The sequence below is a fragment of the Triturus cristatus genome, chromosome 4_2 (assembly GCF_964204655.1).
Source record: "Triturus cristatus chromosome 4_2, aTriCri1.1, whole genome shotgun sequence".
NCBI classification, from domain to species: domain Eukaryota; kingdom Metazoa; phylum Chordata; class Amphibia; order Caudata; family Salamandridae; genus Triturus; species Triturus cristatus.
Window position 1 is genome coordinate 721740679 of NC_140586.1, and position 16382 is coordinate 721757060.

The following is a 16382-nucleotide window of genomic DNA, read 5'->3' on the forward strand; positions in this document are numbered from 1 at the left end:
GCAGGGGGGTGAAGACCCAAAATGTATTGACCTAGATGCGTGACAGTCTCCAGCAGATCAATGGTAAACTGGACTCCCGCACCGCCTGCCTTGACCATATGCATGGCCATATTGACAAACATGACAAATGCTTCAAGGAGGAGGAGCTCAGGATTTCCCCTATTGAGAATGACAATGCTGATCTCAAAACCAAGGTCATCAAACGGATCCTTGACATGTCCAAAGTTGTTACCAAACACGAAGACTTGGAATACTGTTCCAAGTGCAGCAACCTTTGCATTATTGGCATAGCTTAAACTACCGACACAGGCAAGATGAGACATATACTGAGAGAATATATGACGTTACAACGCATACCATTACGTACTTTTACAACACAAATTAAACAATGCAGCTACAATTACAACGCATGTGTTCACAAGTCTCCCTCTTACTTATCCAGGACTCATACTTGCCAGAGGCTTTTGATGTTCATTACTGCATGGACGTAGTGATGTTTGTTACTGCCTGGAACCATTGAACTTCATTACTACCTTCAGGGCTTGATCTTTGTTGCGGCCTGGGGCAATTGATGCTCTTTACTGCTTTTGGTCAATAATGGTAATTAGAACATTGGAATGTTGGGAGCTCCATTGAAAACAATGGAGCGCTCCGGGCTTATAATGGCTGGTATAAGCCCGGAGCACCAACATTCCAATGTGTCTTTGTTCACAGCTCTGGCTGTGAACAAAGTCTTCAGGGAGCCTGAGGGGATTTCAATCCCCTCGCACTCCCTGAAGGCTTTGTTTTGTTAGAACATTCTGCCCTCTAGTGGCAGAATGTTCTAATAGCCTTATAGCCCTTCGTATAAAAGTCCCTCTGCTTTGTTAAAGTCCCTCGCCTTCGGCTCGGGCCTTTAACGCTGCAGCGGGCCTTTAACAGCCGGTATAGCCCGCTACGGCGGGCTATAAGGCTATATTACTGCCTCTGGTGAAAGTTGCTAGAGCATTGAAATTAATTGCTGCCTATGGCAAATGAATTGCATTACTAATTGGGATCTTTCATGCTCATGACTACGTCTATGTATTCCCTTCGGCTCAGCTAATCCGCTCCTTTGGTCTCAAATGTATGTGTCATTACAATAACACACAGATATTGTTACCTTTAAAGACCCTACTCATGATGCTGCTGTAGCAATTCATCGAGGCAAAATATGGACAATACAGATGCCTTAGTGGTCTCTAGATGTAGTTCTCCAAGGACTCTTACCAATGGTATATGGCCTTCATAACAAGGATGCCCCTACTGTTCAAGCTACTGCTGTCTGTGATCTTGTTTTTCAGTTTGATCAGGCTCTCTCACTTGCCATTCAGGACAACAGACTGTCCTGTACCTGCTTTCTTTAGTTGAAATTGCTGCGTAAAGTTTGACCTTATCTTCCTTTTCACACTTGGTAGTGTGCCTAATACACCATGAGCGGTCAACCACAGCTGCAAACGACCAAAGGTCGTGATCAGCGATGTAGGGTATACTTTTATAAAAGTTGAATGCAGTATATGCTAAAAAAGACCTGAAAAACAATGGTGAAAATAAAGGGATGGCTAACTTTGTTTCAACCTGAAATACAGTAAAGGGCATTCTGCCTAGAGTAATTGTCCACCTTGATCTTTGTACGGTGCGTGCGGAATAATTACAACCCGGTCTTGCGAAACCGGCATTCCCCACCCCATCTTTGGAAGCCCAACAGTCGCCCTAAAAGGTACTGACACTAATTGTTACAACCCTATTTTGGGAATCACGTTATAAACGTCGCTCACTTGCCATAACGGGGAGGGGATGTGGTCCGTTGGCTAGACTGCTGACTTTGGTGCTGGAAACCAGGGTTCGAGCCTTGGGGTCGCGTCCACATTCTGTGATTCTGGGCAAATCACTTAATCTCCCCGTGCCTGAATGTGTAATGTAAATACGGTGCTCGTGTAAAGCGCTCCAATACCTTCGGGTCGAGTTCGCCTATATAAATTGGAACAAAAAAAAATTATTCTGAGTGTTCTCTTAATTCACTCTATAATTTTCCACACAGAATATATTAGCATTGATGATACACACTGAAAAGTACGACAAGTATCAGGTATACAAGATAAAGATAAACAACAATTGATAAGGATTTGCATATTTCATAATGTCATATAATGTATGCACAACTATTGTTATTTTTGTATTTTCAGGCAAGGACAAAGGTGCCCACAAGACGTTCTAAATGAGAGAGAACTCACATAATAAGGGAAAATATCCTGTTTGATCCTAGAGAAGTATCCGAAAAGCCACAAAAGGTCCTGATGAAAGCCAACGACCCAGGAGGGCGCTAGTATAGCTGAAACATGTTTACCAAATATTCTTTTATTATATAGGTGTGTGGAACATCCTAATATTTCCCTAAACACATCGTGTACATCTTTTTAACCTTGCCACTATCCCTAGCACTCTTTGGGGACAGTATGCAATTTTAACTATGCTTTTATAGAAAGGATCCCGCCAAAGTCTCTGACACTAGAGAGATCTTCTCCCGAAGGATAAGACCTAATAATTTCCCTTTCAGTAATAAGTATGTTGGTGGAAAACATACTACTGACTGAACATCACTGTTGAGGGTCCTACAAAGAACACAGTTGGAGATCACTGATTTAAAAAAAATATCTTCTTCCACTCTCCTTGATTGTGTGCTAACTTTGGTTACAACACCTTTAAGTTTGTTTTAAAATAAAATCTGATAGTCACTTAAAAATACATTTAAAATACATCAATAGTTGAGTGTTGAAACTGAAAAAATGCTAAAATGTGTAAGTTATGGTTAGGATTGCAATTCATAACTCAAACAGCCATACAAAGCATAACTTACACACCAAATGCAATGCTAATGTCCTCACAATATTTATACCACTTGGTAATACATAAAAGCAAAACGTAATTAAATAACAATGTACACTCTAGCCAATAAATAATAGTACACACGTAGTCATCTCTTTTACATTGCTGAGGCTAATATGGCATGCAATCTCATTAATGAGATTATTTACGACATTTGAAATTTCATCTGTCACATAAAGGGTGAGGTCATGGGCATTGCCTTTGGGTTGCAAGTTATGGTTTACGTGGCTTCAGAATTTCAATGCTTTGTCAGTTATAATCATAATCATAAATGCATGTTATCAGTGCTTATAGTGTTATGATGTATAAATAACCAACCATAACTTCACTGTAACCATAGCTTTTCAGTGATTATATATATATTTATATATATATATATATAGACACACACACACACATATATATATATTATTTATACACACACACACACACACACACATATAGAGTGGTGCATTACTTTTGCAAAAAAGAAGCAGAGAACTCTTGGTAGTTCGCACGTTTAGATGGAGCAACACTGGAATTTGCTCACCTCAAATGTCTGCTTTTCCAGCAAAGTTTAATTTGTCATTTTACAGCTCGGTCTGGATGGCACTGTGCTAATCCTATGCTTATAGACTTTGCTGTGGAAATGGCAAAATATTTTGGGCCAGATGAACAACGCTTGCATTTTACGACTTGCAAATTGCGTCGCTTTGCACTGCACAACAGTGTTGCAGACACTGTTAGAGACTCCCAATGGGGTTGCAAATTGCATGCTTCATCAATATTGATGAGGCAAGTGCAATTTGCGACCCCATTGGGAATGGCTAGCACTCCCATGGATGGTGGCCTGCTGGGGTCAGCAGACCAACATATCTAGGACTGCTTTTTATATAAAGCAGTTTTTTTTAAATGCAGCCTGTTTTTCCTTAACCATTGCCATGCTCAGGACGGCTCCCGGCCGTCATGAGTCACGTTAGTCGTGTGCTCATGACGGCCGGGAGCCGTCCGACCGTTGCCGCTCCCCCACACGCGGCAAATTCCCCGCCTGTGCGGGCGAATTAATCAGTGGGCGGAGTTCGGATGGCTCCCGGCCGTCATGAGCACACGCCCACCGTGATTTATGACGGCCGGGAGCCGTCCTGAGCACCTGAGTGCCACGCCCAGCCCCACCCCCCCTCCGAATTTGCCCCGCATGGAAGGGGTTAACGGAAAACGGGATGCATTTAACAAAGAAAAATTTAACTTTTCAGTTTAATTTTTTAAGGGCAGGCAGTGATCCCTGGTTGCCATGCAATATAAATAAATAAATAAATAAATCTATCTATCTATCTATCTATCTATCTATCTATCTATCTATCTATCTATCTATCTATCTATCTATCTATCTATCTATCTATCTATCTATCTGTCTGTCTGTCTGTCTGTCTGTCTGTCTGTCTGTCTGTCTGTCTGTCTGTCTGTCTGTCTGTCTGTCTGTCTGTCTGTCTGTCTGTCTGTCTGTCTGTCTGTCTGTCTGTCTGTCTAAATATCTATCTATCTATCTATCTGTCTAAATATATATCTATCTATCTATCTATCTGTCTAAATATATATCTATCTATCTATCTATCTGTCTAAATATCTATCTATCTATCTGTCTAAATATATATCTATCTATCTGTCTAAATATATATCTATCTATCTGTCTAAATATATATCTATCTATCTGTCTAAATATATATCTATCTATCTGTCTAAATATATATCTATATATCTATCTATCTGTCTAAATATATATCTATCTATCTGTCTAAATATATATCTATATATCTATCTATCTGTCTAAATATATATCTATATATCTATCTATCTGTCTAAATATATATCTATCTATCTGTCTAAATATATATCTATCTATCTATCTATCTGTATAAATATATATCTATCTATCTATCTATCTGTATAAATATATATCTATCTATCTATCTATCTGTATAAATATATATCTATCTATCTATCTATCTGTATAAATATATATCTATCTATCTATCTATCTGTATAAATATCTATCTATCTATCTATCTATCTGTATAAATATCTATCTATCTATCTATCTATCTATCTGTATAAATATATATCTATCTATCTATCTATCTGTATAAATATATATCTATCTATCTATCTATCTGTATAAATATATATCTATCTATCTATCTATCTGTATAAATATATATCTATCTATCTATCTATCTATCTGTATAAATATATATCTATCTATCTATCTATCTGTATAAATATATATCTATCTATCTATCTATCTGTATAAATATATATCTATCTATCTATCTATCTGTATAAATATATATCTATATCTATATTCACTGAAAAAACCATAGGTTTCACACACGTTATAGTTAGGAATTAGCATTTAAAAAACCTTGCAAATTCACTTAAAAAACCAAAGGTTTCACACATGTTATAGTTAGGTGGATATTTCACTCGTGAAAAACCAATGAAATTCCCCCGTTATAGTTAGTTCAGATAAGTATAACTCGCACGCCCGCAATCCACTGCTCATGACGTCACATATTACATCACTCATGACATGGTCAGTGGCATCACTCATGACATCACTGATGACATCATCCTTGTGATAGAGTGGCGGTCGCGTGAGTTAAAGTTATCTGAACTAACTATAACGGGGGAATTTCATTGGTTTTTTAAGAGTGAAATATCCACCTAACTATAACATGTGTGACACCTATGGTTTTTTAAGTGAATTTGCAAGGTTTTTTAAATGCTAATTCCTAACTATAACGTGTGTGAAACCTATGTTTTTTTCAGTGAATTTGTACGGTTTTTTAAATGCTAATTTATTTATGTATTATTATTTTTTTTATATATTTATTTTACAATAAACTACGTATTAATTATTTTTTTTTACCGTGCGCGCACGGTGCGCGCACCCCCGCGATTTAAAAAAATAAAAATAAAATTCTGCCTTCGGGGTCCTTCAGGGACCCCCTGACAAAGGCTAGGGGGTCAGGAACTCTCTACCCTGCCCCCTTTTCACGTTCGCCACCTTCCTTTTTCACTCTCGCACTGAAAACAAACAACTAACATGTAACCACCAATCAGAATTACGCTCGCGCACGTTAGGGTGCTCGCACGGTGCGCGCACGGTGCGCGCACCCTGCGTGCGTATAGATATTGATATGCTTTTAAATGCTATTTTCTCAGGAAATACTGAACACATTACACCATTTACACTTCCTTGACCTTATGGCTACCTCTCTGCCAAATTTCAAGTAATTCTGTTCAGCCGTTCGGGCTGTAGCTGTGTCTAAAGGTCCTATGGAAAAATGCATGGGGAAAACGTGTTTTGGGACCCCCCTTTTTTCTCGGCCCCCGCTTGACAAATCACCCCGAGACTTTCAGGGTAGGAGCTGAACGGTGCGCCCCATTAGTTTTGAAAATTTCGCGAGGATTCGTCAACCGGCGCCAAAGTTATTCAAAATAGAATTTTGAGATTTCCTATGGAAACACGGTCCTAACTATAACTATCTACTGGCGACCGCCAGTAGATAATATATACAAATATGTATGTATACATATATATATACACACATATTACCTACTGGCGGTCGCCAGTAGGTAGTTATAGTTAGGACCACGTTTCCATAGGAAATCCGCAACATTCTATTTTGAATAACTTTGGCGCCGGTCGACGAATCCTCGCGAATTTTTCAAAATAGGTGGGGCGCTACGCTCCGCTCCTACCCTGAAAGTCTCGGGGGGATTCGTCAAGCGGGGGCTGAGATAAAAGGGGGGTCCCAAAACGCGTTTTTCCCATGCATTTTTCCATAGGACCTTTAGACAGGGCTACAGCCCGAACGGCTGAACAGAATTACTAGAAATTTGGCAGAGAGGTAGTCCTCAGGTCAAGGAAGTGCCTTTTGTAGGTTTGGTGTAAATCTGTTCAGTAGATTCTGAGAAAATAGCCTTTAAATCAATATATATATCTGAGCCAGCTTACGGTGCGCTTACGGTACGCTTACCGTACGCGTACGGTGGCGTGCGCGAGCACGATTCTGATTGGCTCTTAGATCTTAGTAAACATTCGAATCGGCCGAAACCAGGAAGCGGCGGCCGCCATTTTCTCTCTCGCACTGAGAGTGATTTCTAATATATAAAGCCCAAAAACATGTAAAGGGGCTGTTTAGACAGCTCCCACACACATAGCCATGTTGAGGGAGTCCCCAAAGATCCCCCAAGGCCAAAAACAGAATTTTTATTTTTTCGGTAATTTCGCCGATTACGCTTACCGTACGGTAAAAAATTAAAAAAAAAAAAAAATTATCCACACTCTCTCCACCCCGTGTGCAATTGGTGCCCGCAGGGCACCAATTGAGCATGGCTTATTAGAGATGAGATAAACTAAAATATTTAAAAAAAAAATAATAAAAAAAAAAATTATCCACACTCTCTCCACCCCGTGTGCAAATGGTGCCCGAAGGGCACCATTTGTGCACGGTTTATAAAATATACGAAAAATTAAAATATTACCTTTCAAAACGAAGTGCATCATATGTCCTCCATGTGCGCACGGTGCGCGAAGCGCATCGTGCGTACATGGCCCATCTAGCGTAACGTGGGCACGCGGTGCGCGTAGCGCACCGCGTGCCCACCGTGCGTGCACGGCACTAACTGCGTAAAGTGGGCGCGCGGTGCGCGAAGCGCACCGCGTGCTCACTGTGCGTGCACGGTGCACGAAGCGCACCGTGCGCGCACTGGACGAACTGCGTTAAGTGGTCGCGCACGCCACGAATGGCGTAAAGTAACTTAGCATTTAAAAAAACGTACAAATTCACTGAAAAAACCATAGGTTTCACACACGTTATAGTTAGGAATTAGCATTTAAAAAACCTTGCAAATTCACTGAAAAAACCATAGGTTTCACACATGTTATAGTTAGCAGAAATTTTACTGATAAAAAACCAATGAAATTCCCCCGTTATAGTTAGTGCAGGCAACTATAACTCACGCAACCGCAATCTTCTGCTGATGACATATGTGTCTTTATGAAAAAAAAATATTTGTAATATATGTATAGCTAAAAATGTATGGAAGAAGACATGGGCAAATAAGTGTCTAAATACAGTATTAGCATCAGCAGAGGATTGCGGTCGCGTGAGTTATAGTTGCCTGCACTAACTATAACGGGGGAATTTCATTGGTTTTTTATCAGTAAAATTTCCGCTAACTATAACATGTGTGAAACCTATGGTTTTTTCAGTGAATATACATATATATATATACACACATATATACATATATGTATATACACACACACACACACACACACACATATATATATATATATCTTACCTACTGGCGGTCGCCAGTAGGTAGTTATAGTTAGGACCTATTACCCATAGGAAAATTGCAACATTCTATTCCCAATAACTTTGGCACCCATTTACAAATCTTCGTGAAATTTTCAAAACTCGTGGGGCGCTCCGGTCCGCTCCTATCTTGAAAGTTTCGGGGTGATTCGTCAAGCGGGGGCCGAGAAAAAAGGGGGGTCCCAAAAAATGTTTTCCCCATGCAATTTCCCATAGGAAACTTTAGACACGGCTACAGCCTGAACTGCTGAACGGAATTACACCAAATAAAGTAAAAATGTAGCCCTTGGTTCAGAAAGATCCCTTTTTTGGTTAAATGGTGTAAATCCGTTCAACAGTTGCTGAGAAAATCAAAATTAAAAAAGTTTCGATATCTATGTCCTCGGCGGATCCCCGCACCCTCCTGATCATGAGCTGCATGCTACATGCAACACTCCGAACCAGGAAGTGTTGGCAGCCATCTTGTGCCTTGGTAGAACCGAGGCACAAGAAAACAGAAAAAGTAATGCGCAAAACAAGAAAAGGGGGCAGGGTAGAAACACCTTGACCCCCTAGGCCTCCTCAGGGGGTCCCACAAGGACCCTCAGGGCACAAATAAGCATATATATATTTTTTTAAATCGGTGAGATTCACGCAACCAGCACGAATTTCGGCCGAAATTTTAAAAAAAACGAGGAGCGGGCTCCCGCGCTTTGTTATTCTTTAGCCTCCGGGTGGGCCAGGTCCCGGGGGCAGAGAAAAAAATAAGTTTGGGGGGGCCCCAATCCCCCCACACTGCCCCGGGGACTGCCACCTCCCCGGGGCTTTAATTTTTAACGTGGGGGCATCCAAGCCCCCCAAACCCTGGGGACCGCCACCCCCGGGGCTTTAAATAATTGTGTAGCGGGGGGCACACGGCCCCCTGCTGCCCCGGGGACCGTCACACCCCGGGGCTTTTTTTAAAATAAATATTCCTGTGTGGGGTGGCTTGAGCCCCCCCCACGCCCCGGGGACCGCCATCTCCCCGGGGCACTAAGTATTTAAAATTGAGGGTCCGTTAAGGATCCCCAAGCCCCGGGGACCACCACCCCCACAACATGGTAAATGTTGGGAGGGGGCCGCGTGGCCCCCCTCCTGGAGCCCTTGATGGCCCTAGGGACCGCCACTCCCTAGGGCCGGCTCCTGCAGTGTCCCGGGGTGCCCACCCCAGGACACTGTAGTTTGGTATGGAAGGGCAGGAGCCTCACGGCCTCACGGCTCCCGCCCTGCCATAGCAAACTGCTATGGTTTTTGGAAGAGAGAGCAGGAAACCTGATTTCTCTTCCAAAAACCAAAGACGATTGCTTTTCCACACGGGGAGCTGCATCTTAGCAGCTCCCCATGTGGAAAGGCAATGCCGGCTCCCGCAGGACGCGGGGAGCCGGCGGGACCATGGGGGGATTGGGGACCCAACTAGCCCACCAGGAACCTCCAGTATGCACCAGGGAGCTGTGTTGCAGAGAGGTGTTCTGAGGCCATGCATCTTTTTACACCTCTCTGCAACGCAGCTCTGTGGCGCTTAATGGAGGTACCTGGTGGGCTAGTTGCACCCCAGGGACCCTCAGGATTCAAGGGAAGTTAATCCCCCAACTTAAAACGCACCACAGGGCGCGTTTGCACAGTGGTGAAGGGAGGAGGCGGGACCTGAGGTGACATGTGCAAACACGCCCTGTTGCGCGTTTTATGTTGGGGTATTAATTCCTCTTCAATCCTGAGGGTCCCTGGAGGCCAACTAGTCCACCAGGTACCTCCAGTAAGCGCCACGGAGCTGCGTTGCAGAGTGTTGTAAAAAGGGGCATGGCCTCTGAACACCTCTCTGCAACACAGCTCTCTGGCGCATACTGGAGGTACCTGGTGGGCTAGTTGGCCCCTAGGGACCCTCAGGATTGAAGAGGAATTAATTCCCCAACTTAAAACAGCCACAGGGCACGTTTACACAGTGGTGAAGGGAGGGAACGGGGCCTGAGGTGACGTGTGCAAACACGCCCTGTGGTGTGTTTTAAGTTGGGGAAATAATTACCCTTCAGTCCTGAGGGCCCCTGGTAGCCAACTAGCCCACCAGGTGCATCCAGTAAGCGCCACTGCACTGCGTTGCAGAGAGGTGCTCTAGGCCGTGCCCCTTTTTACACCTCTCTGCAACGGCGCTTACTGGAGGTACCTAGTGGGCTAGTTGGACCCTAGGGACCCTCAGGATTCAAGGGGACTTAATCTCCTAAATTAAAACAGCCACAGGGCGTGTTTACACAGTGGGGAAGGGGGGGGGGGGATGAGGCCTGAGGTGATGTGTGCAAACACGCCCTGTGGCGCGTTTTAAGTTGGAGAAATAATTCCCCTTCAATCCTGAGGGCCTCTGGGGGCTAACTACCAAACCAGGTGCTTCCAGTAAGCGCCACTGCGCAGCGTTGCAGAGAGGTAGTCCAGGCCGTGCCCCTTTTTACACCTCTCTGCAACGCAGTGCTGTGGTGCTTACTGGAGGTACCTAGTGGGCTAGTAGGACCCAGGGACCCTCAGGATTCAAGGGGACTTAATTCCCAAATTAAAACGGCCACACAGCACTTTTACACAGTGGTGAAGGGAGGGGACCGGGTCTGAGGCTTGGTTAGTCAGAGTCAGTTAACACCAGTACCAGTCTGAAAAAGTTGTGGGCAAAGGATGATTTTGTAACAAGGCCTCTTTCTGCTCCTCTGTTGGTTCTTTCTGCACATGTCTTGTTTCTCCCTGCACTTTTCTTCGTCTTTGAGGACTTCTGTTGCTTCTTCCTGTATTTCTTTTGCTTCTTTTTGTGTGTTTTTTCTTCTTTCTTCACATGTCCTACCTCTGTAGGCATAGTTAGAAACTAGCATTTAAAAAACTTTTGAAATTCACTTAAAAAAACCATAGGTTTCAGGCACGTTATAGTTTGGAATTAGCATTTAGAAAACCTTTGAAATTCACTGAAAAAACCATAGGTTTCAGGCACGTTATAGTTAGAAATTAGCATTTAACAAAACCTTAGAAATTCACTGAAAAAACCATAGGTTTCAGGGGCGTTATAGTTAGTTGGACATTTCACTCGTACAAAACCAGTGAAATTACCCCGTTATAGTTAGTTCAGCTAACTATAACTCGCGTGCCCGCAATGCACTGCTGATGACGTCACATATTACATCACTCATGACATGGTCAGTGACATCACTGATGACATCATCCTTGTGATAGAGTGGCAGACCTCCTCTCACCCTAATATGAACTTTGATACACACACTCAAAAATAGAAACTAACATTTTCAAAACAATGGATCTACCAATACCACTTACAACACACCTATTCAGTAATTCCAAGATCTACACACACATCCACTCATTCACCAACAGACCTATACAGTTACTCATACATGTAGTCACTCATCAGATGTACTCATACACCTATACATCCTGTTACACACCAACACTCATCCATAGAGTTACTTACACACATAGTCACACATGCAAACAAAGTATCAAGCATCCATTTACTTGCATATACAGTTATACACACACCACCACACTTACTTCCACAGAAACTTACACATGCTTACTCTCAAAATCAATCACTTATAGAAACACATACTAAGTTATAGAGGAACTCTTCCACTCTCTCACTCTCACTCACTTATATACACCCATAGTCACATATACTAGTTTAAAACATATGTAGTTACTCATAAAGACACTATTGAGACAGTCATTCACTCACTAACACACCCATACACACACTCATCCACCCATACAGTCCTGCACACCTGCTGTCTTCAACACATACAAACAGTGAGGCACTCATTCATGCATCTATGCACTAAGTAATACCCCCCACCGAACCATATAGACACTCAGACACTCATACTGATACTCAAAAAACCAACTAATAACCTATATAGACACTCATGTAGCTACTCACCAACCCATGCAGCCACTTATACACAAGGTGAGAGACTGGTACAGATATGTACATATTTAAACATTATTCACTAACCCATGTATTCAATAAGATACACCTAATCAGTCAGTTATACAATCAATTATTTAAAAAAAAAAATCCATTTAGACACTTATATACCCATTTATTCTTCCATCAACCTTGAGATATACATATATAAAACATATTTAATTTTCAGAAAAATACACATTCACTGGATGATATCATCAGGGGTGTCATCAGTGATGTCATTTGAGATGTCATCAGTGATGTCATCCGTGATGTCATTTGAGATGTCATCAGTGATGTCACTGGCCATGTCATGAGTGATGTAATATGTGACATCGTCAGCAGTGCATTGCGGGCGCGCGAGTTATAGTTAGCTGAACTAACTATAATGGGGTAATTTCATTGGTTTTGTACGAGTGAAATGTCCAACTAACCATAACGCCCCTGAAACCTATGGTTTTTTCAGTGCATTTCTAAGGTTTTTTAAATGTTAATTTCTAACTATAGCGTGCCTGAAACCTATGGTTTTTTCAGTGAATATATATACACATATATACACATAGATAGATAGATAGTTATATTTATTTATATTGCATGGCAACTATATAATCTCAAAGTATTCAGGTAGAAAGTGGAAAGTTAGATGGCAATGTGGGAATGAATACTGGCACAAAAATAATTTCGGCCTATTCTATCTTTATCAGGATGGAATATTTGCATATCTAGAACCAAGCCAAAAAAGACAGCAGAACAGCAGACTACTGTAAAGGGTCAAACGCAAGCATGACGTCAATGAGTGATAGGAGAGGTAGTTGGTTACTGGATTACAATTCTGTGTCTCCAGTCTAAGGAATCCTGGCTACGGGTGTGTAGAGAACCAGCAGAGATGGTGCATTTGTCTGCAAGATTAGTGGTGGTGCTGGTCGTGATGGCTTTAAAACAATCAACTTATTTGTAGAGCGTTGCTTGTCACTCCGGGGGGTATCAGCCGCTTGCTCCTGGTCTCATTCGGGCAGCCAGGTCTTGAGTCTTTGTAAATGATGCAGACGGTTTTGCAAATCTATACACAAAGCACATCCTCAGGTGGAATCTTCAGGAATAATGTTGATAGTGTGATATAAAACTCTAAATAAGTAATCAATTAAGCTGTCGTTGTCAATTATTTTTTCAGCTATACCGGTCTAATGCTGGCCTATAAAAGTGCATCTGTAAGCAGCTCCTGCAGTGAGTGCTGTAACTGGAAGGCATTTAATTGGATCCTTTGCTGACAGAGCCTTTTCTGTTCAACGTCTTCCATCCAGGCAGCTGTCTATCGGGACCACCTTCCATGTCTGTGATTAATGGATCAGCTTTTGAGGTAGGACTGGTCAGAGTTAGCGTAGCACCACTACGCGGAATTATGGAAACAATGTGTGGAACACGCGCCCACGTCCTATGGCCAACCGAGGGTCCGTGTGCCTAGGACAGGGATCCCTCGTGCCTGGGCAGGCTCCCCGATCTCCCCGGCCTGGCTGAGTTGAGAAGCAGGGACCAGCCCTGGGGCCTGGGTTTTGGACAGGGCCTGGGGTGTGGGAGCCCCCGCCCTGCGACCTGTCAAAGGTCCGTCTGCCCGGGACAAGGGTCTCTGGTGCAGAGCCCAGCAAGGGTAGGTGGGAGCCCTATCGCACAGGCTCGGCTTGGGCGGACAGATGGGCGTCCTTTCGGTCCTGGCCATCTGGTTGTACCTATTCCCTCTTTGCCATCTGGTCATACGCAATGCTTTCCAATGTGGCGACCAGATGTCTGGGCTGTCCTGGAAGCCCCGATGGGGGCTCATTTGCCTCCCCGATCCCAGCCAGGGCCCCAGGAGGTCGGACACCTCAGCGCCCTGGGTCCCCTCCGTCACTCGGTGCGCACGGGTTATCAGAAAGAGGGGTAGCTTTCCTCCGGATTACTAGGGGCAGGGTATGCCGGAACACCCCTCCAGGGCTGGCGGTTCTTTGCCTGGGACCAGATGGGCTATGCCCGGACAACACCTCCCCTCCATCCGGGGGCTCCCTCCTCCCTCCTCTGGCCCACGGCGTGGCAAAGTTCCCGGGATGGGCTCCATTGGTCCTGGGCAGTCCTCCCCCCAGGCATCCGGGCCTGTGAGCTCAGGCGGTCCTACCCGTGCCTGAGGCCCAGCCGCGGTCCCCGAGCACCCCGGGAAGCGGAGGCCCCGAGCCCTGCAAGGGCAGGGGGGAGCCCTACCGCGAAGGCTTGGCTCGGCTCAGGGCGGGCAGAAGGCCGTCCTTTCGGTCCCGGCCATCTGGTCGCACCTTTTCCCCCTCGGCCATCTGGTCGCATGAAATGCTTCCCAAAGGGGCAACCTGATGGCCGGGCTGCCCTGGAAGTCCTGATGGGGGCTCATTTGCTTCCCCGATCCCAGCCAGGGCCCCAGGAGGTCAGGCGCCTCCACGCCCTGTGTCCTCTCCATCACTCGGTGTGCACGGGTTACCAGAAAGAGGGTAGCTTTCCTCTGAATTACTAGGGGCAGGGTATGCCGGAACACCCCTCCCAGGCTGGCAGTTCTTTGCCTGGGACCAGATGGGCTATGCTCGGACAAAACCTCCCCTCCGCCCGGGGGCTCCCTCCTCCAGCCCACAGCGTGGCAAAGTACCCGGGACGGGCTCCATGGGTCCTGGGCAGTCCTCCCCGGGGCGTACGGGCCGGAGAGCTCCGGCGGTCCTCCCTGTGCTTGAGGCCCAGCCGGTGTGCCCGAGCCCCCGGGAAGCGGAGCGAGCCCCCGGGAAGCGGAACCCCTGAGCCCTGCAAGGGGAGGCGAGAGCCCTTCCGCGAAGGCTCGCGCGGGCGTCCTTTTGGTCCCAGCCATCTGGTTGCACCTTTCCCTCCTCTGCCATCTGCTCGCACGCAATCCTTTCCAATGGGGCGACCAGATGGCCGGGCTACCCTGAAAGTCCTGATGGGGGCTCATTTGCCTCCCCAATCCCAGCCAGGGCTCCAGGAGGCCAGGCGCCTCTGCGCCCTGGGTCCCTTGCGTCTTGCGGTGCGCACCGGTTCCCAGAAACAGGGGTAGCTTTCCTCTGGATTACTAGGGGCAGGGTATGCCAGAACAACCCTCCCGGGTTGGCGGTTCTCAGCCAGAGACCAAATGGGCTATACCCAGACAACACCCCCCCCTCTGTCCGGGGCTCCCTCCTCCAGCCCACGGCATGGAAAAGTGCCTGGGATGGGTTCCATGGGTCCTGGGCTGTCCCCCCGGGCATCCGGGCCCGAGAGCTCCGGCTGTCCTCCCCGTGCCTAAGGCCCAACCAGGGTCCCCGAGCCCCCCAAGAAGCGGAGCCCCCGAGCCCTGCAAGGGCAGGCGGGAGACGTACCGCGAAGACTCAGCTCTGCTCGGGCGTCCTTCTGGTCCCAGCCAACTGGTCGCACCTTTCCCCCCTCGGCCATCTGGTCACACGCAATGCTCTCCAATAGGGAGACCAGATGGCCGGGCTGCCCTGGAAGTCCCGAAGAGGGCTCATTTGCCTCCCCGAACCCAGCCAGGGCTCCAGGAGGTCGGGCGCGTCCGGGTCTAGAGTTCCCTGAGTCTCGCGGTGCCCACATAAAAGTCATAAAGCCACCGATAAATATTAGCATAAATATAAATATTAAAAATACAATTGTAACTAAGCCCACGGTTTCATAAGTAAGTGTCACGCCATAATAACAATGACAATCATAATACAGTCATATACTTACCTCTTCATAATGTTTCCTAAGTGCAAGTGCCCTTCTGATAAAAGTTAGCACGGCATTACAACTATCTTAAGTATAAAGCTATAAAGTTTATGGAAGAACACCAGTCCTTTCAGGTACTGTCTAAATTTTGATCTACGCAGGACAAGGATCAAGAAGGAATACTGAGGCTCAGCATATGATGAACAGAACAATATAAAGTGACTAGTGCTTTGTTTAGAAACATTATTCCATCGGCTAGGGGGTAAATCGTGACAACACAGATTTTGTAAAGAAAAAGTAACCTTAAAGTGTACTATACTTAATCTAAAAAAAGGAAAGATAACAACTGTAAGTGGGATTTGCAATCCAGAGTAAGTATAGTTCTATGCTCCTTGTGGTTGATACCGAAGAGTATCTACCTACTGTCTCCAAGGCCTGACCCTCGCCAGCCT

General features: G+C 45.2%; 1 long non-coding RNA gene across 2 annotated transcripts in view; it reads left to right on the forward strand.

The window, feature by feature from the left end:
• The window catches only part of LOC146834965 (uncharacterized), a 167496-nt gene that overhangs the window by 47345 nt on the left and 103769 nt on the right, over positions 1 to 16382 (forward strand). The window contains exon 4 of one of the 2 annotated variants that reach the window (XR_014960357.1): positions 2205 to 2649. The exons of the other annotated variant lie outside the window; for it this stretch is intronic. This is a non-coding gene — a long non-coding RNA (uncharacterized LOC146834965). Of the gene's footprint in view, positions 1 to 2204; positions 2650 to 16382 lie in introns of those variants that run through there. 2 annotated transcript variants of the gene reach the window in all.